Source organism: Bufo gargarizans, chromosome 10, assembly GCF_014858855.1.
Source record: "Bufo gargarizans isolate SCDJY-AF-19 chromosome 10, ASM1485885v1, whole genome shotgun sequence".
Taxonomy (NCBI): Eukaryota; Metazoa; Chordata; class Amphibia; order Anura; family Bufonidae; genus Bufo; species Bufo gargarizans.
This window is the reverse complement of record NC_058089.1, coordinates 87,606,052-87,631,586: the sequence shown is the minus strand read 5'-3', so window position 1 is coordinate 87,631,586 and position 25,535 is coordinate 87,606,052.

The window sequence follows — 25,535 nt, the reverse complement described above, 5'->3', positions numbered from 1 at the left end:
ACGAACTGGCGCTCTGCACCTTGGAGGTGCTGGCCTGCCCTGCCGCCAGCGTTTTGTCAGAGCGGGTATTTAGTGTTGCTGGGGGAATAATAACTGATAAGCGCATACGCCTGTCAACTGAAAATGCTGACAGGTTGACTCTTATCAAAATGAACAAGGCCTGGATTGCCCCTGACTTCTCTACTCCACTAGAGGAAAGTGGCTGAACATAAAGGCACTCTAAATGTGGCTTTTATGGTGTATTGAATACACTGTATTCCCATGCACCCCTTCCACCACAAAAAAGGGTATATGGTTCAATCTTCCTTTTCTTGTCCTCCTCCTCCATCATATCAACATGCTTATTAGGCTGCCCTCGCTCCTACAGTTTTAGAGGGTCAGCTCAGCAGAAGACCCTCACCCCTAATGTTTTAGAGGGTCACCAGCAGGCACTCACCCCTAATGTTTTAGATGGTCAGATCAGCAGCAGACCCTTACCCCTAACTTTGTAGATGATCAGCTCAGCAGCAGGCCCTCACCTCTAATGTTTTAGATGGTCAGCTTAGCAGCAGACCCTCACCCATAATGTTTTACAAGGTCAGATCAGCAGCAGACCCTCACCCCTAATTTTTTTAGATGGTCAGATCAGCAGCGGGCCCTCGCCCATAATGTTTTAGATAGTCAGATCAGCAGCAGGCCCTCACCCCTAATGTTTTAGATGGTCAGCTCAGCAGCAGACCCTCACCCCTAATTTTTTAGAAGGTCAGATCATCAGCAGGCCCTCACCCCTAATGTTTTAGATGGTCAGGTCAGCAGTAGACCCTCAGCCCTAATTTTTTAGATGGTCAGATCAGCAGCAGGCCCTCGCCCCATGTTTTAGAGGGTCACCTTGCTCCTAATTTTTTTGAGGGTGTGTATGATGCCCTCCTTTATGTGTAATAAAGGGTGTATTGGGGTGCCGGTTTCTTGTAATTTTTGGCAGCCCTTTAACTTGGTGCATAGGCTTTATGAGTGTAGGAGTCCCACTACCTGAACAATTGTACCACAATGTGAATGAGGCCTCCTTTATGTGATATACAGGTTGTATCGGAGTGCCTCTTTCTTGTACTTTTTGGCAGCATGTGTACTTTTTATGCAAGTAAATATACAGAAAAGAATGTTTCCTAACAATTTTTCCTCTAAAATCGATTTAATCTTCGGTTTGGTGCGTATTATTGTCAGTCTGTAAAAGTGGCGTACTACTCGGACAACATCGTTCCCAGCAGCGACCTGGGAGTCCAAGATGCATCCAGACATCCTCCCCATGCTGTTCCCGAACCATTTCAGTGGTGTTTCCATCAATTTCTGACCTTTTCCTACGAACCAGACACCCTCCCCTCTTCAGAGCAAGGGGTGCCTGGTTTAAAGCTCGGGTTCTCCCATTGACTTCTATTGTGCTCGGGTGCTCTGCATCCCAAAAGTGTTCTACTCAAGCACCTGAGCACTTCGGTGTTCGATCAACACTACTCGTGACCCTAGTACACTGGTGGTGAACCTATGACTTGTGTGCCAGAGGCAGCACTCAGAGCCATCTCTGTGGGCACCCGCACTCTGGAAAAAGTCTATGGTGTACCAAAATGCCTTAGACTTTTCCTGCCATTCAATGAACGGCACTATGAACGGCACAGGTGATGCATTGAATGTAGGCAGGCTTTTATAATAAATGATAAAGTATATGGAAGATATACTATATTGGACTTTAGTATTCAGGGTAAATTGCCATGTTGGCACTTTGCGATAAATAAGTGGGTTTTGGGTTGTAGTTTGGGCACTCGGTCTGTAAAAGGTTCTCCATCACTGCTCTAGTAGAATGGACTTGGATACTTTGCAAAGCTGGAACAACATCCAACATTAATCATAACATCACTTCTCTTAAAGTCTTTTTACACTGACTGAAGTACAGGCAATGATTTATAATGAATTGTTTGTTCCCGAAAATTGCAAGTTCGCAGTTATATCTTCTCTAAGGATCTAGCAATCTCTACAGTGAGGACTCATCAACATATTTTTTGGGCAACAGATCGCTGTTTATACAGAGAAATGCGGTGTATGGAAATAGAGACGTTTGGTGCCAGCCATTGACTTGTTAATCAGGTGATCGCCAGCACCTTTACATGGGCAAGTTTTTTGGAATAAGCGTTTCTATAAACCCTCATCCCTGAGAATTGGCCTGATTATCTTTCTGCATAAAAGGAGGACCTTTAGACCTTAGTAGATTTCAAAGTCTTATTGTCTCCATCAGAGAATACAAATAAGTTCTTTTTTAATCTTACGTTTTGTTCCTGTCTAAAAAAATGTTTGGCATAGCTAAACGTCTAGAGAATGATGTCTCTTATCTTCTGTACACGAATCCAGAGAAAAAGTTGGCAAAGCTATTCCCTGATTTATTGTGTCAAAGAAAGAACTTTTGGCACATCTATTTTGAAGTGTTCATCAATTTTTTATTTAAGTCATGTGTAAATCACTTACCTGTCTTGTGAACATGATAGTCACCAGAAACAATAAATCCCCAAAGGACCTTAATGAGATGCTCAGGGGTTAAATATTGATGATCTATCCTTAGAATAGGTCATCAATATCTGCATGGTGGGAGTACAACTCCTGGCACCTCTGACAATCAACTGTAGAAGTGCCGGCTCTTCATACTATACCAAGCACAGCACCGTACATTGTATAACATCTGTGCTTCATTACTAATAGACTGAGATACAGGAAGGCCCTATGACCAATGTACGGTACATGATGCCACAGGCTGAGGAAGAGGCGGCAGAGCTTGCCCAAGCACAGTGGGCATTTCCAACCGAAGGGGTTGCCAGGAGTCAGAGCACTGTAGATGTTTGTATTACTGTAGACATTCATGGGCATAACTACCAGAATTGTAATCATATCAGCTGTTATGGGACCAAACAGATAAGGGGGGCCATTTCCACTCAGACATATGGTGCAGGTAGGGATTAAAGGGAACCTGTCACCGGGATTTTGTGTATAGAGCTGAGGATATGGGTTGCTAGATGGCCGCTAGCACATCCGCAATACCCAGTCCCCATAGCTCTGTGTGCTTTTATTGTGTAAAAAAAAAAAGATTTTATAGATATGTAAATTAACCTTAGATGAGTCCTGTCTCCTCCATGCTTCAGAGATGAGAGCAGCCTTCTCTGACTCTGAGCCCAGCCACGTCCACCGTGAAGGAGCCCAGCACCGCCCCGCATCCTCCGAATCTCCTCCTTGCTCCCCGACGTCAGCAAGATAGAGCGCTGTAATCTCGCGATGCGCGAGCTAGCACATGCGCAGTTCGTTCCCTGAGGCTGGTGCCAGCACAGGGAAGGAACGCTATGCAGACACGGCGCATGCGCTAGCTCGCGCATCGCGAGATTACGGCGCTCTACCTTTGTGACGTTGGGGAGCAAGGAGGAGATTCCGAGGATGCGGGGCGGTGCTGGGCTCCTTCTCAGTGGGCGTGGCTGGGCTCCGGAAAAGTTAGTAGCCTCATTTACATACCCTTTAAGTGTATATAAGGTGCCACGGAAAGTTTCATTCTAAATTTTACTGTGGAACCTTAAGGCCCCTTTCACACGGGCGAGTTTTCCATGCGGGTGCGATGCGTGCGGTGAACGTATTGCATCCGCACTGAATCCTGACCCATTCATTTCTATGGGGCTGTGCACATGAGCGTTGATTTTCACGCATCACTTGTGCGTTGAGTGAAAATCGCAGCATGCTCTATATTGTGCGATTTTCACGCGACGCAGGCCCCATAGAAGTGAATGGGGTGCGTGAAAATCGCAAGCATCCGCAAGCAAGTGCGGATGCGGTGCGATTTTCACGCATGGTTGCTAGGTGACAGTCTATTCACTGTATTATTTTCCCTTGTAACATGTTTATAAGGGAAAATAATAGCATTCTGAATACAGAATGCATAGTATAATAGTGCTGGAGGGGTTAAAAAAAAAAAAAAAAGTTAACTCACCTTCTCCTCTTGATCGTGTAGTTCCCGGTCCCTTCTTTACTAGCTGTGGGCTAAAGGACCTGTGGTGACGTCAGATCACATGCTCCATCACCACGGTGATGGACCATGTGATTTTGGCCGGATAAGATGCGGGTGCGTCGCGGGAATATGTGCGATTTTTCCGCGCGAGTGCAAAACATTTTAATGCGTTTTGCACGCGCGTGAGAAAAATCGGCATGTTTGGTACCCAAACTCGGGTTTGGGTTAGGTGTTGTGTTGATTGTATTATTTTCCCTTATAACATGGTTATAAGGGAAAATAATATCATTCCTAATACAGAATGCATAGTACAACAGCGCTGGAGGGAAAAAAAAAAAAATAATAATAATTTAACTCGCCTTAATCCACTTGTTCACGCAGCCCGGCTTCTCTTCTTTCTTCTTTCTTCAGGACCTGGGTAAAGGACCTTTGATGACATCACTGCACTCATCACACAGTCCATCACATGATCCATCACCATGGTGATGGATCATGTGACGGACCATGTGATGAGTGTAGTGACATCACCACAGGTCCTTTTCCTCCTGCACAGCAAAGAAGAAGACAGAAGAGATGCCGGCTGCGCGAACAAGTGGATTAAGGTGAGTTAAATTATATATATTTTGTTTTAACCCCTCCAGCCCTATTTTACTAAGCATTCTGTATAAAGAATGCTATTATTTCCCTTATAACCATGTTATAAGGGAAAATAATAATGATCGGGTCTTCATCCCGATCATCTCCTAGCAACCATGCGTGAAAATCGCACCGCATGCGCACTTGCTTGCGGATGCTTGCGATTTTCATGCAGCCCCATTCACTTCTATAGGGCCTGTGTTGCTTGAAAAATGCACAAAATAGAGCATGCTGCGATTTTCACGCAACGCACGAATAATGCGTGAAAATCACTGCTCATGTACACAGCCCCATAAAAATAAATGGGTCAGGATTCAGTGCGGGTGCAATGCGTTCACCTCACGCATTGCACCCATGTGGAAATCTCGCCTGTGTGAAAGAGGCCTAAGGTTACTTCTGTTTGCATCATCCCTTCTGTGTCACATTACGTTTTGCATTTTTCTTGTGCTGTGACATCACTACATTATTCCTGTACTGTGACATCATATATGCATTATACTTGCATGTGACATCACTGTTCGTATAATTCCAGTGTTGCAACATCACTGAGTAGATTATTCCTGTACTGTGACATAACTGTCTTTATTGTCCATGTACTGTGACATCATTGTGCTTATTATCCCTATACCTATACAGTCTACACCTATGTACAGCCTATACCTATATACAGCCTACAACTATATACTGCCTATACACAGCCTATATCTATATACAGTCTACACCTATATACAGTTCATACAGCCTATATACAGCCTACAACTATATACTGCCTATACCTATATACTGCCTATATCTATATACAGTCTACACCTATATACAGCCTATACCTATGTACAGTCTACACTGTGTAGACTGTACATAGGTGTAGACTGTATATAGGTATAGGCTATGTATTGGTGTAGGCTGTATATAGGTATAGAATGTATATAGGTATAGGCTGTATATATGTACACTGTACAGCATGGTGCATGGATTATAATGTATATTACACAGCATCATGCAGGGATTATACTGTATTGTACGGGATGGTGCAGGGGTTATGCTCTTTGATATGACAATTATCTTAGGTTTTACTATCGCCCACCTTTCATGGCGCTGTGCCCAGTTCTGAGTTGACCCCGCTCAGCAGCTGCCATGGCTTAGAGGGAATACTGACATTGCTGTGTTTATTATCCTGTATTGTGACATCACCGTGTTTATTATCCCTGTACTGTGACATCACTGTGTTTATTATCTCTGTACTGTGACATCACTGTGTTTATTATCCCTGTACTGTGACATCACTGTGTTTATTATCTCTGTACTGTGACATCACTGTGTTTATTATCCCTGTACTGTGACATCACTGTGTTTATTATCCCTGCACTGTAACATCACTGTGTGTATTATCCCTGTACTGTGACATCACTGTGTTTATTATCCTGTATTGTGACATCACCGTGTTTATTATCCTGCACTGTGACATCACTGTGTTTATTATCCCTGTACTGTGACATCACTGTGTTTAATATCTCTGTACTGTGACATCACTGTGTTTATTATCCCTGTACTGTGACATCACTGTGTTTATTATCCCTGCACAGTAACATCACTGTGTGTATTATCCCTGTACTGTGACATCACTGTGTTTATTATCCTGTATTGTGACATCACCGTGTTTATTATCCTGCACTGTGACATCACTGTGTTTATTATCCCTGTACTGTGACATCACTGTGTTTATTATCCCTGTACTGTGACATCACTGTGATTATTATCTCTGTACTGTGAGATCACTATGTTTATTATCTCTGTACTGTGAGATCACTATGTTTATTATCTCTGTACTGTGACATCACTGTGTTTATTATCTCTGTACTGTGACATCACTGTGTCTATTATCCCTGTACTGTGACATCACTGTGTTTATTATCCATGTACTGTGACATCACTGTGTTTATTATCCCTGTACTGTGACATCACTGTGTTATTATCTCTGTACTGTGACATCATTGTGTTTATTATCTCTGTACTGTGACATCACTGTGTTTATTATCCCTGCACTGTGACATCACTGTGTTTATTATCCCTGTACTGTGACATCACTGTGTGTATTATCCTGTACTGTGACATCACTGTGTTTATTATCCCTGTACTGTGACATCACTGTGTTTATTATCCTGAACTGTGACAGCATTGTGTTTATTATCTCTGTACTGTAACATCAGTGTTTATTATCTCTGTACTGTGACATCACTGTGTTTATTATCTCTGTACTGTGACATCACTGTGTTTATTATCCTGTACTGTGACATCACTGTGTTTATTATCTCTGTACTGTGACATCACTGTGTTTATTATCTCTGTACTGTGACATCACTGTGTTTATTAACCTGTACTGTGACATCACTGTTTATTATCCTGTACTGTGACATCACTGCGTGTATTATAATAAATATAGAGAATGTCGCACTAAAATGAGATGGGGATCCAACAGAGGTGCCCCCACTAACAGACAACACCAAGTCTGATAGAAATAAATGTATAAAAGAATGTGGGGCACTCACTAAAAGTATAGGGATCTTTAATTACATATATCACAACAATACACACAATATAATGTTGGCAATACAATAAAAGGAGAGCAGATAAAAGTTGGTACTGGCAAAGATATAGATAATAAGATAAAACAGATAAAAAAGAATTAAATTAAACAATATGAATAATTAATATAAAATAGGATCCCAATGTATACAATTCAGGATAGGATGGTAAATTCAAATATAAAGCAATAGTGGTATTCACTCGTTAAATTCTGATGAATGGTTTCATATGTGGTAATCCACTCCGGCAACCAGTCCTTATAGCAGGTCTCTCATATAGGATATAGTAGAGTCCCGGGCGTATGCAGCTGTAAGGTTTTACTGAACAGTAATTCAGCTGCTAATACGCACAGCGGCGTCCCGCTGTATTAATAGGAAGCGATCGCTTTAGGTGGGATGTGCAAGGTCTTACCCGAGGATCCTTTGCGCTGGATGATAGCCCCTCGACTCGGCGTATTGTGTCTAACTCCGGTCTCAAGGGTTGATGTTCTGATTCAAATTTGGCGCCAGTGGAGATGTTTGCTACACGTGGTTGGATTGCCTTACGTGTAGTGACGACGGTATACTCCGGTAATTTTCTGGCCCACAAAATATGTTCTCCAGGCTTCCTCGGACTTGCAGTCCCACTCCTCTTGGTGGGGGGGGGGATACCAGACGCGTTTCGGGGATTTACACAAAAGACCCCTTCTTCAGTGGTTAGATCCTTGGATCCTATTTCATATTAATTATTCATATTGTTTAATTTAATTCTTTTTTATCTGTTTTATCTTATTATCTATATCTTTGCCAGTACCAACTTTTATCTGCTCTCCTTTTATTGTATTGCCAACATTATATACTGCGTGTATTATGTCAGTATTGTGACATCATTATGTCCACTATCCATATACTGTTACTTGCACATTATTCCACTATTATTACATCGCCATATACATCATCCCTGTACTGTGATATCACTGTGTGCATTATCTCAGTACTATGACATCAATGTGTGTCTTAGCCTTGTCCATTAGGGAGACCAATCATAAGGTTTTCTGAACTTGCTGTTTTAAAGTGGTCATGGTGGAATAGAGCACCATTCCAAGTTTTGCTATGGGACCCCAAGGTTACTTGTTAGACCCCTGTAGACAATAAATGACTGGAGCAACCATCATCTTATATGGACAGGTCTGAATTCTTCACGTCTTGCAAGGAAAAGATAAAGGGGATTTCCAGGATTTATATGCTGATAGTTTCTGATGCCAGCATAATGTAGCTGAGCTCCCATTCACTTGAATGAGAGCTCACCCGTAGTACCCCGGCATGGTCACGACACAGTGGACGGAACCTTCTGCTTCCAGCTCTGTCCACTGTTTCTGGCGCTGGCTGTTGCCACACACAGCAGATTGGTGGTGGTGACGGCTATCAGATCCCACTGTTCTGATACTAATGACCTATCTGGAGTACAGATCATTAATACGTAAGTCCTGGACAACCCCTTTAAAGGGCTTCTGTCACCCCACTAAAGTCATATTTTTTTTTTTTGGGCTAGTTACATTCCTTATAGTGCGATATATGAGAATATAATGTTGTTACTTACTTTCATTCGGCCGTTTCTTAAGAAAACAAAGTTTTATAATATGCAAATCAGGTCTCTACCAGCAAGTAGGGCGTCTACTTGCTGGTAGCCGCCGCAAAAAACCGCCCCCTCGTCGTGTTGATTGACAGGGCCAGCCGCGATCTCCTCCTCCGGCCGGCCCTGTCAGTATTTCAAAAATCGCGCGCCTCTGTACATTCGGCGCAGGCGCTCTGAGATGAGGAGGCTCGTCTCCTCAGAACTCCCTCAGTGCGCCTGCGCCGATGACATCACCGAAAGAGAAGACGTCATCGGCGCAGGCGCACTGAGGGAGTTCTGAGGAGATGAGTCTCCTCATCTCAGAGCGCCTGCGCCGAATGAACAGAGGCGCGCGATTTTTAAAATGCTGACAGGGCCGGCCGGAGGAGGAGATCACGGCTGGCCCTGTCAATCAACACGACGAGGGGGCGGTTTTTTGCGGTGGCTACCAGCAAGTAGACGCCCTACTTGCTGGTAGAGACCTGATTTGAATATTATAAAACTTCGTTTTCTTAAGAAACGGCCGAATGAAAGTAAGTGACAACATTATATTCTCATATATCGCGCTATAAGGAATGTAACTAGCCCCAAAAAAAAATATGACTTTAGTGGGGTGACAGAAGCCCTTTAAGATCCCCCTCTCTCTCATAACTTCCCGCATATATTCTTGGAAATGTAGTTGATAACATGTTCTAAATTGATTTTTTATTGCGTTCATCTGAGCCTGTCTCTGCTGTCGATGAATATTTCATGCTATCTGTGTATTACCAGCTCTAAGAAACTGCAATGTTTAAAGAAGGTTCTGCTGAGACCCAAGGAAAGGTTATACAATGTGTCCTAAATGGATTGTAGTAAGCTACTGTCATGAGTGATGTCCCATAAGTCTTACATTTTTATATAGCAGAATGACCTGGCTTTGCATTTGGGCATATTTTGACTATTTCATTTAATGTTTGTGTGTGTGGTTAAAAGATATCCACAGTGTTCCCCATAACAGTGATCTCCACAGAGCCCCACCTTAACAGTGACCTCCACAGTAATTTATTTTTATATATATAAGAGATAAGATATATATGTACAGTATATACTCATTGCACCAAGAAGAACTTGTTGGAATGAAACTTTCTATGTGTGAATGTAATGATGATATACAGTCCTGACTCCTGATCAAAAGTTTAAGACCACTTGAAAAATGGCTAAAAAATCATATTTAGCATGGCTGGATCTTAACAAGGTTCCAAGTAGAGCTTCAACATGCAACAAGAAGAAATGGGAGTGAGACAAAACATTTTTTGAGCATTCAATTTAATGAAAACAACGAATAAATTGAAACAGGCTGTTTTTCAGCTGATCAAAAGTTTAGGACCACACCTCCAAAAAAAAAACTAAACCCCCCCAAAACAGAAATCCAACTTCTAAACATGAACTCAGTAATGAGTAGCTCTGCCATTATTATTTATCACTTCCAAAATATGTTTCAGCATGCTTGATGCAAGCGTTTCCATGAGGTAAGTGGGAACATTTTTCCAAGTGGTGGAGACGGCCGCACGAAGGTCATCTACTGTCTAGAACTGTTGTCCATTTTTGTAAACTTCCCTTGCCATCCATCCCCAAAAGTTCTCAATTGGATTTAGATCAGGGGAACATGCAGGATGGGCCAAAAGAGTGATGTTATTCTCCTGGAAGAAGTCCCTTGTCCTGCGGGCATTGTGTACTGTAGCGTTGTCCTGTTGAAAAACCCAGTCGTTACCACACAGACGAGGGCCCTCAGTCATGAGGAATGCTCTCTGCAACATCTGGACATAGCCAGCGGCCGTTTGACGCCCCTGCACTTCCTGAAGCTCCATTGTTCCACTGAAGGAAAAAGCACCCCAGACCATTATGGCGCCCCCTCCACTGTGGCACGTAGAAAACATCTCAGGTGGGATCTGCTTGTCATGCCAGTAACGTTGGAAACCATCAGGACCATCAAGGTTACATTTTTTCTCATCAGAGAATAAAACTTTCTTCCACCTTTTGAATGTCCCATGTTTGGTGCTCTCTTGCAAAGTCTAAACGAGCAGTTCTGTGGCGTTCAAGGAGACGAGGTCTTTGAAGACGTTTTTTGTTTTTGAAGCCCTTCAGTCTCAGATGCCGTCTGATGGTTATAGGGCGGCAGTCAGCACCAGTAAGGGCCTTAATTTGGGTCGAGGATTGTCCAGTGTCTTGACGGACAGCCAATTGGATCCTCCGGCTCAGTGCTGATGAAATTATTTTGAGTCTTCCACTTTACTTTTTTGTTCCATAACCCTCAGGATCATTTAAGAAGTTCCAAATGACTGTCTTACTGCGTCCCACCTCAGCAGCGATGGCGCACTGTCAGAGACCCTGCTTATGCAGTTCAACAACCCGACCACGTTCAAAAAGGGAGAGTTTTTTTGCCTTTGCCATCACAATGTGTGACTACCTGACAGAAAATGACAATGAATCCACATCTTTGCACAGATTTGGCCTTTTTGAGGCATGTGGTCCTAAAATTTGGATCAGCTGAAAAACAGCCTGTTTCAGTTTAATCGTTATTTTCAATTAATTGAATGCTCAAAAAATGTTTTGTCTCACTCTCATTTCTTCTTGTTGCATTTTGAAGCTCTACTTGGAACCATGTTAAGATCCAACAATGTAAAATATGATTTTTTGCCATTTTTCAAGTGGTCTTAAACTTTTAATCAGGACTGTATGTTAATGATTACAATATCAGAGTGAAAGAATGTTTATTGGGGAAACTGAAAGGAGGCCCTAGGACCCAGTTGGGCACCTCTAGCTTATATACAAGATGAGATATGGCCTCTGGCCTGGATACAAGATGAGATACGGTTGGACATGGAGGCATACGGGTTCTGTATGGTATCCCCCGGGACATTCGCACACTGATGCTGCAGCTTGGCCTGTAGATCCTGCACACTCGTAGGTTGCTAAAGTTGCCGTCCTAGCTGGTCCCATAAATGCTCGATTGGTGACAATTCTGGTGATCATGCAGGACAAGTGCGGTGACCGGGCCGCAAGGGCAAAACATGAGCTACAGTGGCCCGATGGGGGTAGTAGTAGTTTTACTCATGGTTAGCGGAGCCTCCCTGGGCCGGGGTGCATGGGAAGGATAGCACCAGTTCCTTCGGGGCACACTCTGTTGTCCAGGGATTCCTGCCAGATGTTGCTTGAGGTGCTCTTGGTGGAATGGGTTTTTAAGTGTTCGTGACACCAGCACCGTTAGGTGCAAATGAAGGTGGTAGGAAGGATAAGGAGTCAATTGTTGTAAACAACAGAACTTATACTTGATCATTTGTCTCAGGATAGTCAGTACAGTTCTATTAGATGGCAAAAGTAATAATCCCAATATTAGTTTAGCTGTACTCCTTGTAACAGGTTTGACAATTGTAATTTTAGGAGCTTTCTTTCTTTCTATATCTGTCTATACTTTGTCCACAATCTAGCACTCAGGTACTGGATATAATAAACTTCTTACTTGTAATTAGCGATCCACAGGGCGGTCTCCCTAACAGCAGGCAAAAACCTTCTGCTCCATTATTTGTACAGGATGCTTCCATAAACTCAGGTCCACAATGTCCATAGAGGCTTGTGGTAATGGACAACTTGGCGCCTAGTCGTCCGGCTGCATTTAGGCTTCTCCCAGTCACTGGTGATGTGGAGTCCATAAACTAATTTAGGGTGAATAGATATTATCACACTCTTATCTACAACAGCCTTCTATGAGGAACTACAGCTTGATACAATACATTTGATATACATATGCCCAAAGTTATAAGGGGCCCACGACAATCACTGAGCGGGACACTGCACAAGGAAGTGTTGTAATCTGGAAGAGACATTTCTGGTAAACCCTTGCTGCGTGTGAACGAGCATTATCCTGCTGAAAAATGCCAGTTATAAGCCCTGCCATGAGAGGAACACATATGGCGGCAGGATGTCCTGCACATATCACTGAGCTCTTAGTGTCCCTCATATCACTACTAGGGGGAGACCTATGGCTCCCAGGATTATATCACACCAGCAGTTGGGCAGTGTGTTGCTCTATAGCAAAGGCAGGAGTGAAAAGCTCACCACAAGGCCTCCATACTTAAACCCAACCGTCAGATCCCAAACAGAACCTGGATTCATCACTAAAGACGATAAAGTTCTAGGCCAGAGCAATGCACGTTACTCGTTCATAAACTCACTGCATATTGATAGAAAAAATTGACCCTTATTGGCCCAGAATTTATTTGGAAAATGAACACACATCAATAACTAATAGCTATGCTAATTCTGTTTCAGGCCCAAATTATTTATATTTTCTTTTAAAATTAAAATAACCTATTTCTTTCAAATAGACACAGAGTGAATTAATGTCTCTCGTATAACGTATTTTCTATTCGTCTGTATTATACTCTCAAAAAAGCCTTTGGTGATATTAAAAGCCCAAGAAGACTAATAGTGTTTAGTTTTTTTCTTTTTCTCAAGTCATTTCCATATAATGATGGTACTGATAGCTGGGTGTGGATGTATTAATAATGACGGAGGTTGTGTTAATTCACACACACCACCGCTCCATAACTTCAAATATCAATGGCTGCTGTCTGCTGAGAGTTAATCGCTTAGGGTACTTTCACACTTGCGGCAGAGGATTCCGGCAAGCAGTTCCATCGCAAACAGATGCCATTTGTGAGACGGATACGCATGCGGATCCGTCTCACAAATGCATTGCAATACCGGATCCGTCTTTCTGGTTGTCATCTGGAAAAACGGATCCGGTATTTAATTTTCTCACTGATTTAATAGTCTGCGCAGGCGCGGACGGAAAGAACGGATCCGTTTTGCCGGAACACTTGGGACCAGAACCGGCATTAATGCATTTCAATAGAAATTCCGGCAAGTGTTCAGGATTTTTGGCCAGAGAGAAAACTACAGCATGCTACGGTATTTTCTCCAGCCAAAAAAACGTAAGAGGGACTGAACTGATGCATACTGAACGGATTGCTCTCCATTCAGAATGCATTAGGATAAAACCAGGCATGGGATCCAGCCGGTTCTCTCCGGTTCTGCCGAACCGTTTGTTAAAATTACAGGCGGTTCGCAGGACCGGTGAGAAGCAGGGATCCCGACCCGGTCCTGCAGCTGCGCCTGCACCAGTGGCGTAGCTATAGGGGTGGGGGCGGAGCGGAAGCCGAGAGGAGAGGCCCTGTGTGACGCGCACTGTGCAGGGCAGCTGGGCAGGCGAAGTGAGGAGGGGCCGGGGGCAGGCGAAGTGAGGAGGGGCTTCAGTTGAGGTGCGACGCAGGACTTAGTCACGTACCTCACTGTGACCTCCTGCGGCGGATCTCGCGAGATGACGCGATGACGCGGCGCGGGAAGGCACAGTGAGCGAGGCATTGGTGACCGCCTGTACCAGGATGCCACAAGCTGTGAAGGAGAGAGAGGTAAGTATTAATTATTTCTCCTAAGCAGGTGCCTACTCCACCTTCCCCTCATCCTGACCCAATGTTTAGATTCTTTTAGCCAAACAAGAGTTATGGATGGGGTTGATGACAATATTTAAGGTGGCCACACACAGGGAAACACATCTATTTTGCCCACAGAGTAAGAGCAGCTTTTTTAAGCGGTACTCCACTATGTAATGGCCCCCTCTTTATTATTAATATAATGGCTCCCTCTTTGTTATTAATGTAATGGCCCCCTCTTTGTTATTAATGTAATGGCCCCCTCTTTATTATTAATGTAATGGCTCCCTCTTTGTTATTAATGTAATGGCCCCCTCTTTGTTATTAATGTAATGGCCCCCTCTTTGTTATTAATGTAATGGCCCCTCTTTGTTATTAAAGTGGGGGCCATTATATTAATAATAAAGAGGGGGCCATTATATTAATAATAAAGTGGGGGCCATTATATTAATAATAAAGTGGGGGCCATTATATTAATAATAAAGAGGGGGCCATTATATTAATAATAAAGTGGGGGCCATTATATTAATAATAAAGAGGGGGCCATTATATTAATAATAAAGTGGGGGCCATTATATTAATAATAAAGTGGGGGCCATTATATTAATAATAAAGTGGGGGCCATTACATTAAAAATAAAGAGTGGGCCATTATAATAATAATAAAGAGGGGGCCATTACAGTAATAACAAAGAGGGGGCCGTTACAGTAATAACAAAGAGGGGGCCGTTACAGTAATAACAAAGAGGGGGCCATTATATTAATAATAAAGAGGGGGCCGTTACAGTAATAACAAAGAGGGGGCCATTATATTAATAATAAAGAGGGGGCCATTATATTAATAATAAAGTGGGGGCCATTATATTAATAATAAAGTGGGGGCCATTACATTAAAAATAAAGAGTGGGCCATTATAATAATAATAAAGAGGGGGCCATTATATTAATAAAAAAGAGGGGGCCATTATATTAATAAAAAAGAGTGGGCCATTATAATAATAATAAAGAGGGGGCCATTACAGTAATAACAAAGAGGGGGCCTAAGGCTTTTTAAAAGTTGAGTGGTATGTGTGTAGTGTATATATAGTGTATTTGTGTGTAGTGTATATATGGTGTATGTAAATATGTCGTGACTGTGTTGCATATATATGGTGTATGTATATATGTGTCATGACTCGTGACGCGCTGCGTATCCACCGCTGAGTAGGGAACCTGTTGTTAAAAATTTGAATCCCACCCCTGGATAAAACTGATCGGAACTCAATAGCGGAAAACAAAAACGCTAGTGTGAAAGTGCCCTTATCTTTAGCAACACTCTTGTTGCCAATGTAGCAAGTTGTTTTAATATTCTATTTACTTTGTTTCAATTAGCTCCCAGTGTCAGCTTCCATTCTAGTATCCTTTCCTACTCTGGTAGGGCTATTCTAATCCTAATAATTCCCTTCCCAGCTATCTTCCATCCTTTTCCTCAGGGTTTTTTCTCTATCAATGCTGGGGGACGCCTGCAGGTCGACCCCTCAGCTTTCCACAAACACTAGTGTGTATTGTGTTTAATACTTTTTTGAAGTATAACACAGACAAATATAAAATACGTTATACGAGAGACATTAATTCACTCTGTGTTTATTTTAAAGAAATACAATAAAGGCTATTTTGCATTTTAAAAGAAAATATAAATAATTTGGGCCTGAAACAGAATTCGCATAGAATTAGCAAACGCAGGCGACAGTGGCTTATTGTTAATGGAAGGACATGTATTAGGCATTTCTTCTTCTAAGCACCTGGAAATGGTCTGGGCAGAGACTGTGGTCACTGTTCGTGCTTGTCGGCAGATCAAAGGATTCTCTCAACTGAAGGTCTGTCTGGGCCGGCCGGCCGGAGCTTGTTCGGTGTGTGCCCTCATGTAACCACTGCTCCCAACATCTAACAGCTGGGTGAGAATGGCCTAGATGTGCTGTTTGATTGGTTAATGTTTAAATCTTTCTTGTACATGTTCTGTTATAATTGTTATAATACCCTTTGAGCTATCTTTCATTGAACTGTAATGTTATACCATTGATTTAAAATAAAATAATAATAATAAAAAAAGAACTGGCCTAGATAGTGGGCAATTCATCAAAATGACCATACTGCTTTACTCAGTCCAATGCTGTGCCCCCGTCGAGGTCATATTGGTGTTTGAACGTGACGCGGTTGCCATGCAGACTGGTTGCTGGTGGCAACATGTTGTTGGCAGTTTGCATGTGCACTTTACCTTTAAGGCTTGCCTCCCTGCTGTTTGTTGAACAAGGGGTTAATCTTCTTGCTAGTGGGGATTAAGGTGTTTCCTGTGTGTGGTGTTGTTTGTACAGTGTCCTATTTGGTGCGTGGGCACCTGTACTTTTGCATGGGTTCCAGTCCTGGTGGCTGCGGCAGGTAAGTGTGTTTCTGGTTTTCTTACCTGCCGACTCTGTTGCTGTATTTAGTCATCCACTTTTCCCTGCAGCTAGACCTGTGGAGACTCTGGTTCATCCCTGTCTTGGATGAACCTGGTTGTCTCTTGTCCCTGTCACCTAACCTCAGGGATATTCAGGGATTTCAGGGTTCTGAGGTTCCAGTGTATGGGCCCTCCTAACTTAAGAGTCAGCTCATACAGTTAGGGGAACAGGGACAGATTCAGGGATGCTATAGGAGGTGACCAGCTCCTTTTTCTTGGCAGCCTGGTCTAGCTGCTACCCCTTTCCCTTTTACATTGTACAGTGGGGGGTTTCCCCCCACTCCCCACCATGACAGCCCCCTCTCGAAGGCAAACTGTCTTATTGTAGGTCAAAAAGGCATGTCAAGCAGTCAGCGTTCTCACCAAAATGTCCACTACCTAAAAGTAGCCTCTGAGAGCCTTTTTATAGGTCAGTGAGGGAAGCACTTTTATGCCCTCTTGTGGCAAGACCCAGTGTCTACTCAGGCCAAACATGCAATGAAAACTGCATGCAAAGTTTTACAGCAATCCGACATTTCTATCGGGCTGCAATATTTTTTTTTGTTAATGAGAGGACAGCTTTGCTCTCATGTCCTGTTAGGAGAGCACTCAACATCACACTGCAGTACAAATGAGAAGAAACCATGCAAATTTAGGACACAACGTACATTGGGGGTCATTTATGAAGCTGAAATACACCTAAATAAGGCGTATTTCAAGCGCAGATTGCAGCGCAACAGTTAGCTGCACCGCAATCTGCGACTTTTCCCCGCTCACGCCAGGTCTAAAAAAGCTGTGTGTGACATGGGCAGGGAAGGGGATGGGCCCGCAGGCATTTACCATTTTCTACCCTGTTTCAGGCATAGAAAAAGGTATAAGCTCGGAAGCTGTCTTACATTTAGATAGCGGCGGTGGATCCACTGAAGTTATGTAGAGTCCGGTGCCCCTACACAACTCCAGCGGATCCACCGCCAGCGCAGGGGCTTTATTAAGACCAGCGTCTAAGACGCCGGCTTTAATAAATGACCCCAATTGTCTTTATGATTTCTATCTTTTACATTTTAACAGAAGACCTCCCTATCTATCCCATTAGGGAATTGCATTATGAGCAATTGCCTAACATATTCTTATTATCAAATTTGCCAGTACTTCGCTGCCAGTACCGTAAGCAGCTATCGTCTTCTGCTAACAGGTATGATTCCGACAATTCGCCTGGCAGCTTATTATACGAACTGACCCTGCTTATAATGGGAGTAATTCCAAAAACTAACAGTAAACTTACAGTATAATATTTAAAGGGAATCTGTTGAGTACTACAAGACTAATACTGCCATATGTCCATGCTCACCACTCTTGCTACACTGTGTGCCTGCATATTGAAAGGGCTCATCCTGGAGTCCTCTCCATTATGTTCGCTTGCTCATGAGTCCTCGCAATGTATTCCAGCACCGGTTTGCTCGCGCACAGTGGGGGAACTGGGGTGAAGATGGACATAAAACCTAGTGATCTGGAGTCAGGGGCAGTAGTACTTAGTCATGTAGTATTGCACTTAAATAGGATTTAGAGGACTTGACGGATTCTGTGGCTGAGACCCCAATAGTAACCTTTCGCTGTGATATGGTTAGACACTTAGGCCCCTTTCACACGAGCTAGCATTCTGCACGGGTTCAATGCGTGATGCGAACGCATTGCGCCGGCACTGAATCCGAACCCATTCATTTCAATGGGTCTGTGTACATGAGCGTTGGTTTTCACGCATCACTTGTGCGTTGCGTAAAATCGCAGCATTCTGCGTTTTTCACGCAACGCTAGTCCCATAAAAGTGAATGGGGCTGCGTGAAAATCGCATCGCATCTGAAAGCAAGTTTTCACGGATGGTTGCTAAGAGATTTTGTTTCTAAACCTGCAGTTTTTTTTATCACGTGCGCTATCGCATAAAAAACTGAATGAATCGTGCATTTTTCACTGAACGCATCCGCAACGCATCCAGACCTAATCCGCTCACGCCCTATAGATGACCTGCTTTTGTACTGTAGCTTTTCTATTGTTTCTGATCCTGAAAGCCTCCCAGTGACCCTCCAGTTCAGGCGCCCTCCCTCCTTCCTATTCTCCTAGACAGCTTCGACCAAAGTTGAAATAATTGTGTTCCTTCTAGCGCCATTATTTCAGCATACCGACATGTGAATCGTTAGTGTCAGATAACAGAAAGCAAGCCACCTGCTGGGAGCACTTCAGCACAGCATACATTACTATCTCTTCCTCTTGACAACACAAACCGCCATCTCACATCTGTTATTTATCACCCAGCCCTAATGCTCATATGAAATGTAAGGCTCATGTCTAGGGATGAGCGAACTCGAACTGTATAGTTCGGGTTCGTACCGAATTTTGGGGTGTCCGTGACACGGACCCGAACCCGGACATTTTCGTAAAAGTCCGGGTTCGGGTTCGGTGTTCGTCGCTTTCTTCGCGCTTTTGTGACGCTTTCTTGGCGCTTTTTGAAAGGCTGCAAAGCAGCCAATCAACAAGCGTCATACTACTTGCCCCAAGAGGCCATCACAGCCATGCCTACTATTGGCATGGCTGTGATTGGCCAGAGCACCATGTGACCCAGCCTCTATTTAAGCTGGAGTCACATAGCGCCGCCCGTCACTCTGCTCTGATTAGCGTAGGGAGAGGTTGCGGCTGCGACAGTAGGGCGAGATTAGGCAGATTAACTCCTCCAAAGGACTTGATTAACTGATCGATCTGCAGCTGTGGATCATTGAGCTGCTGATCCTCAATTGCTCACTGTTTTTAGGCTGCACAGACCGTTTGTCAGTCTCATTTTTCTGGGGTGATCGGCGGCCATTTTGTGTCTTGTGGTGCGCCAGCACAAGCTGCGACCAAGTGCATTTAACCCTCAATGGTGTGGTTGTTTTTTGGCTAAAGCCTACATCAGGGTGAAGCTGTCACACCAAGTGCATTTAACCAGCAATAGTCTGTTCATTTTTTGGCCATATACAAAATCAGGGGCAAGCTGCGCCTGTCACCAAGTGCATTTAACCCTCAATGGTGTGGTTGTTTTTTGGCTAAAGCCTACATCAGGGTGAAGCTGTCACACCAAGTGCATTTAACCAGCAATAGTCTGTTCATTTTTTGGCCATATACAAAATCAGGGGCAAGCTGCGCCTGTCACCAAGTGCATTTAACCCTCAATGGTGTGGTTGTTTTTTGGCTAAAGCCTACATCAGGGTGAAGCTGTCACACCAAGTGCATTTAACCAGCAATAGTCTGTTCATTTTTGGCCATATACAAAATCAGGGGCAAGCTGCGCCTGTCACCAAGTGCATTTAACCCTCAATGGTGTGGTTGTTTTTTGGCTAAAGCCTACATCAGGGTGAAGCTGTCACACCAAGTGCATTTAACCAGCAATAGTCTGTTCATTTTTTGGCCATATCCCAGTCTAATTCTGTCACTAAATCCATACCGGTCACCCAGCGCCTAAATACTAGGCCTCAAATTTATATCCAGCTAAATCTGTCCCTAGTGCTGTAGCTGGGCGAGTTATTTAGTGTCCGTTCAAGCACATTTCTTGTTCTGGGTTGAAATACAATTCCCAATTTAGCAATTTCATAATTTAGTGGTTCCTGCTATATCAGAGCTCTTTGAAATCTATCCCAAAAAGGGTATATAATATTGAAGGTGCACATAGGGTCATTCAGAGTAACTTCACACACACCCGCTACTGTGTATTTCCAAGTCTAATTCTGTCACTAAATCCATACCGGTGACCCAGCGCCTAAATACTAGGCCTCAAATTTAATTCCCTCTAAATCTCTCGTTACCCACCGCTGTACTGTTGTTGCTGGGCAAGATATTTAGTGTCCGTCAAAGCACATTTTTTGTTCTGGGTTGAAGTACAATTCCCAATTTAGCAATTTCATAATTTAGTGGTTTCTGCTATATCAGAGCTATTTGAAATCTATCCCAAAAAGGGTATATAATATTGAAGGTGCACATAGGGTCATTCAGAATAACTTCACACACACCCGCTACTGTGTATTTCCAAGTCTAATTCTGTCACTAAACCCATACCTGTCACCCAGCGCCTAAATACTAGGCCTCAAATTTAAATCCCTCTAAATCTCTCGTTACCGTTGTCCTGTTGTAGCTGGGAAAGTTATTTAGTGCCCGTCAAAGCACATTTTTTGTTCTGGGTTGAAGTACAATTCCCAATTTAGCAATTTCATAATTTAGTGGTTCCTGCTATATCAGAGCTATTTGAAATCTATCCCAAAAAGGGTATATAATATTGAAGGTGCACATAGGGTCATTCAGAATAACTTCACACACACCCGCTACTGTGTATTTCCAAGTCTAATTCTGTCACTAAATCCATACCGGTGACCCAGCGCCTAAATACTAGGCCTCAAATTTAATTCCCTCTAAATCTCTCGTTACCCACCGCTGTACTGTTGTTGCTGGGCAAGATATTTAGTGTCCGTCAAAGCACATTTTTTGTTCTGGGTTGAAGTACAATTCCCAATTTAGCAATTTCATAATTTAGTGGTTTCTGCTATATCAGAGCTATTTGAAATCTATCCCTAAAAGGGTATATAATATTGAAGGTGCACATAGGGTCATTCAGAATAACTTCACACACACCCGCTACTGTGTATTTCCAAGTCTAATTCTGTCACTAAACCCATACCTGTCACCCAGCGCCTAAATACTAGGCCTCAAATTTATATCCAGCTAAATCTGTCCCTAGTGCTGTAGCTGGGCGAGTTATTTAGTGTCCGTTCAAGCACATTTCTTGTTCTGGGTTGAAATACAATTCTCAATTTAGCAATTTCATAATTTAGTGGTTCCTGCTATATCAGAGCTCTTTGAAATCTATCCCAAAAAGGGTATATAATATTGAAGGTGCACATAGGGTCATTCAGAGTAACTTCACACACACCCGCTACTGTGTATTTCCAAGTCTAATTCTGTCACTAAATCCATACCGGTGACCCAGCGCCTAAATACTAGGCCTCAAATTTAATTCCCTCTAAATCTCTCGTTACCCACCGCTGTACTGTTGTTGCTGGGCAAGATATTTAGTGTCCGTCAAAGCACATTTTTGTTCTGGGTTGAAGTACAATTCCCAATTTAGCAATTTCATAATTTAGTGGTTTCTGCTATATCAGAGCTATTTGAAATCTATCCCAAAAAGGGTATATAATATTGAAGGTGCACATAGGGTCATTCAGAATAACTTCACACACACCCGCTACTGTGTATTTCCAAGTCTAATTCTGTCACTAAACCCATACCTGTCACCCAGCGCCTAAATACTAGGCCTCAAATTTAAATCCCTCTAAATCTCTCGTTACCGTTGTCCTGTTGTAGCTGGGAAAGTTATTTAGTGCCCGTCAAAGCACATTTTTTGTTCTGGGTTGAAGTACAATTCCCAATTTAGCAATTTCATAATTTAGTGGTTCCTGCTATATCAGAGCTATTTGAAATCTATCCCAAAAAGGGTATATAATATTGAAGGTGCACATAGGGTCATTCAGAATAACTTCACACACACCCGCTACTGTGTATTTCCAAGTCTAATTCTGTCACTAAATCCATACCGGTGACCCAGCGCCTAAATACTAGGCCTCAAATTTAATTCCCTCTAAATCTCTCGTTACCCACCGCTGTACTGTTGTTGCTGGGCAAGATATTTAGTGTCCGTCAAAGCACATTTTTTGTTCTGGGTTGAAGTACAATTCCCAATTTAGCAATTTCATAATTTAGTGGTTTCTGCTATATCAGAGCTATTTGAAATCTATCCCTAAAAGGGTATATAATATTGAAGGTGCACATAGGGTCATTCAGAATAACTTCACACACACCCGCTACTGTGTATTTCCAAGTCTAATTCTGTCACTAAACCCATACCTGTCACCCAGCGCCTAAATACTAGGCCTCAAATTTAAATCCCTCTAAATCTCTCGTTACCGTTGTCCTGTTGTAGCTGGGAAAGTTATTTAGTGCCCGTCAAAGCACATTTTTTGTTCTGGGTTGAAGTACAATTCCCAATTTAGCAATTTCATAATTTAGTGGTTCCTGCTATATCAGAGCTATTTGAAATCTATCCCAAAAAGGGTATATAATATTGAAGGTGCACATAGGGTCATTCAGAATAACTTCACACACACGCTTCTGTGCATTTCCAAGTCTAATTCTGTCACTAAATCCATACCGGTGACCCAGCGCCTAAATACTAGGCCTCAAATTTAATTCCCTCTAAATCTCTCGTTACCCACCGGTGTACTGTTGTTGCTGGGCAAGATATTTAGTGTCCGTCAAAGCACATTTTTTGTTCTGGGTTGAAGTACAATTCCCAATTTAGCAATTTCATAATTTAGTGGTTTCTGCTATATCAGAGCTATTTGAAATCTATCCCTAAAAGGGTATATAATATTGAAGGTGCACATAGGGTCATTCAGAATAACTTCACACACACGCTTCTGTGCATTTCCAAGTCTAATTCTGTCACTAAATCCATACCGGTGACCCAGCGCCTAAATACTAGGCCTCAAATTTAAATCCCTCTAAATCTCTCGTTACCCACCGCTGTACTGTTGTTGCTGGGCAAGATATTTAGTGTCCGTCAAAGCACATTTTTTGTTCTGGGTTGAAGTACAATTCCCAATTTAGCAATTTCATAATTTAGTGGTTTCTGCTATATCAGAGCTATTTGAAATCTATCCCTAAAAGGGTATATAATATTGAAGGTGCACATAGGGTCATTCAGAATAACTTCACACACACGCTTCTGTGCATTTCCAAGTCTAATTCTGTCACTAAATCCATACCGGTGACCCAGCGCCTAAATACTAGGCCTCAAATTTAAATCCCTCTAAATCTCTCGTTACCCACCGCTGTACTGTTGTTGCTGGGCAAGATATTTAGTGTCCGTCAAAGCACATTTTTTGTTCTGGGTTGAAGTACAATTCCCAATTTAGCAATTTCATAATTTAGTGGTTCCTGCTATATCAGAGCTATTTGAAATCTATCCCAAAAAGGGTATATAATATTGAAGGTGCACATTGGGTCATTCAGAATAACTTCACACACACCCGCTACTGTGTATTTTCAAGTCTAATTCTGTCACTAAACCCATACCTGTCACCCAGCGCCTAAATACTAGGCCTCAAATTTAAATCCCTCTAAATCTCTCGTTACCCACCGCTGTACTGTTGTTGCTGGGCAAGATATTTAGTGTCCGTCAAAGCACATTTTTTGTTCTGGGTTGAAGTACAATTCCCAATTTAGCAATTTCATAATTTAGTGGTTTCTGCTATATCAGAGCTATTTGAAATCTATCCCTAAAAGGGTATATAATATTGAAGGTGCACATAGGGTCATTCAGAATAACTTCACACACACGCTTCTGTGCATTTCCAAGTCTAATTCTGTCACTAAATCCATACCGGTGACCCAGCGCCTAAATACTAGGCCTCAAATTTAAATCCCTCTAAATCTCTCGTTACCCACCGCTGTACTGTTGTTGCTGGGCAAGATATTTAGTGTCCGTCAAAGCACATTTTTTGTTCTGGGTTGAAGTACAATTCCCAATTTAGCAATTTCATAATTTAGTGGTTTCTGCTATATCAGAGCTATTTGAAATCTATCCCTAAAAGGGTATATAATATTGAAGGTGCACATAGGGTCATTCAGAATAACTTCACACACACGCTTCTGTGCATTTCCAAGTCTAATTCTGTCACTAAATCCATACCGGTCACCCAGCGCCTAAATACTAGGCCTCAAATTTATATCCCGCTGAATTTGAATACAATACATTGGGCCAAATAATATATTTGTTGTTGTGGTGAACCATAACAATGAGAAAAACATCTAGTAAGGGACGCGGACGTGGACATGGTCGTGGTGGTGTTAGTGGACCCTCTGGTGCTGGGAGAGGACGTGGCCGTTCTGCCACATCCACACGTCCTAGTGTACCAACTACCTCAGGTCCCAGTAGCCGCCAGAATTTACAGCGATATATGGTGGGGCCCAATGCCGTTCTAAGGATGGTAAGGCCTGAGCAGGTACAGGCATTAGTCAATTGGGTGGCCGACAGTGGATCCAGCACGTTCACATTATCTCCCACCCAGTCTTCTGCAGAAAGCGCACAGATGGCGCCTGAAAACCAACCCCATCAGTCTGTCACATCACCCCCATGCATACCAGGGAAACTGTCTCAGCCTCAAGTTATGCAGCAGTCTCTTATGCTGTTTGAAGACTCCGCTGGCAGGGTTTCCCAAGGGCATCCACCTAGCCCTTCCCCAGCGGTGAAAGACATAGAATGCACTGACGCACAACCACTTATGTTTCCTGATGATGAGGACATGGGAATACCACCTCAGCATGTCTCTGATGATGACGAAACACAGGTGCCAACTGCTGCGTCTTTCTGCAGTGTGCAGACTGAACAGGAGGTCAGGGATCAAGACTGGGTGGAAGACGATGCAGGGGACGATGAGGTCCTAGACCCCACATGGAATGAAGGTCGTGCCACTGACTTTCACAGTTCGGAGGAAGAGGCAGTGGTGAGACCGAGCCAACAGCGTAGCAAAAGAGGGAGCAGTGGGCAAAAGCAGAACACCCGCCGCCAAGAGACTCCGCCTGCTACTGACCGCCGCCATCTGGGACCGAGCACCCCAAAGGCAGCTTCAAGGAGTTCCCTGGCATGGCACTTCTTCAAACAATGTGCTGACGACAAGACCCGAGTGGTTTGCACGCTGTGCCATCAGAGCCTGAAGCGAGGCA